At 37.9% G+C, this 1,754-nt stretch overlaps 1 protein-coding gene across 5 annotated transcripts in view; it reads right to left on the reverse strand.

Annotated features, from left to right (window-relative positions):
- LOC102192866 (protein FAM184A-like) overlaps window positions 1-1,754 on the reverse strand; it is a 217,913-nt gene that overhangs the window by 152,267 nt on the left and 63,892 nt on the right. The window lies entirely within an intron of this gene.

The following is a 1,754-nucleotide window of genomic DNA, read 5'->3' on the forward strand; positions in this document are numbered from 1 at the left end:
AATATGCAAGTGTCAAGAGTCAAGAAATGCACAATAAGTTAAATGCAGAGTTAAAACTGATAACAGATCTGGTTTGGCATAATTTAAATAATGTTCAGGGAAAACAGTGGGATATGTAGAGTGTTCCTTCATTAAAGCCGGTAAGCTAATCCAACACAGTACATACGGCGCATGCACAGTGATTAAACAGAGGTAATGTGAGCCCTTTTGCACGATTTAAAGCCTTTTACTGAGACACATTGTCACGCTGAGTGCTGCTGACAGCTGGTCTGCTGCTTGGCAGCCAATCTAGTTTGTAGATGCCAAGTTTACCGCTGAAATATTGATCCTAAGCAGACAGGTGAGTGTTACTGTGTCTGAGGCGACTGTAGGTCCCGGCTAAAAATACGTTGTGACTAAGGTGTCCTGGTGGCTCAGTTGGCACATGAGCTTTTGAAAAAATAGTTTTAGTCTTTCTGGCTCTTTAAGCAGCCCAGCGGGAGAGGTGCCACAGTCTATTTGAAAGGAAAAAAATGTCACTACTGCAAAGCCTGAACTCCCACACATAATTATAAGTTAATAATTATCAGTCCAAATAAACCATCATTGTTAGTGACAAAATTGTTTAATTCGTTTATTTATTATTTCCTGGCTTCCCATGTCCTTCAAATTCAGAAAATGATATTGAAACATCACTAGAAATGTATGGATTGTCTTTTTTTTAGAGGATAAAGCAGATATTTTAGGTTTTTAGTTAAATTATCTCAATAACTATTGCATGGATTTTAATTAAATCTGGGAGAAAAACACAAAACCCACACAAACCATTAATTCAGCATGATAACAATCACAAGAATTTGTCTCTGGTGGGTTAGATTTTGCACCTGTGAAATATCTTTCACTGACATTTTATCTCAGTAACGGATCATTCTGGATGGTAAGTAATGTAGTTGGGTATTCTTGTAAACCACCGTCATGTGCTGCAGTGTTGTGCTTGAATGAGCTAAAAAGAATATGCTCACTGAACACAGTGAATGGAGTGAATGCGAGAATGTAGCTGGGGTGCTGTAAAGTGCTCACTGCGTGAGAGCCACTGTAAACAACAACACAGCTTGTTGGCATGGTTAAGGAAGAGTTAGAAGATACAGCTAACAGTAGCATCTCTGAGGCCAGTTCACATTTAAAAAAATAAATGGATTCAGATATTTTATGCAAAACTCTGCAAGTTGGGTTTGAACAAAAAGGTCAGATTAGCCAAATCTGGAACTTAACTTCCAGCTTTCGTCCAGTCTTGAGAAATATCAACGAGGGATTGATGGTGAGAAGAAATCCTAACTACAGAGGCAAAACAATGAATTCCCACCGGGCTCCATCACCTTCATAAACAGATCTGTTTTGAGATGGCCTTTTCAGTGCTATGTCACTGCTGAAACGGTAAAAATCTGCAATCTTTTGTTGGTTTGATTGCACAGTAGAACTGTGGTAACAATGACTGGGACTGTGTGGAAATGTAAGTCAGCTCAACTCAAATTTATTTATATAGCAACCAAAGTGCTGTAAAACAGTTACAATAGATTAAAACTAATTAAAAAATGGAATAAATAAGAAATACGTGAAATACATGTTAGTAGGTACAGAGTTGATCCTGTTTGTAGACAAACAGGATGATCTTGAAATCTATTCTAAACCTTATTGGCAACTGATGGATGGAAGCTAAAAAAGGTTTATTTAGATCTCTTTTTCTGTGGGGAGTCTAGCACCAGCATTTTTTCCCC

The sequence above is a fragment of the Pundamilia nyererei genome, unplaced genomic scaffold (assembly GCF_000239375.1).
Source record: "Pundamilia nyererei isolate P.nyererei 1_Seehausen unplaced genomic scaffold, PunNye1.0 scaffold00329, whole genome shotgun sequence".
Lineage (NCBI taxonomy): Eukaryota > Metazoa > Chordata > Actinopteri > Cichliformes > Cichlidae > Pundamilia > Pundamilia nyererei.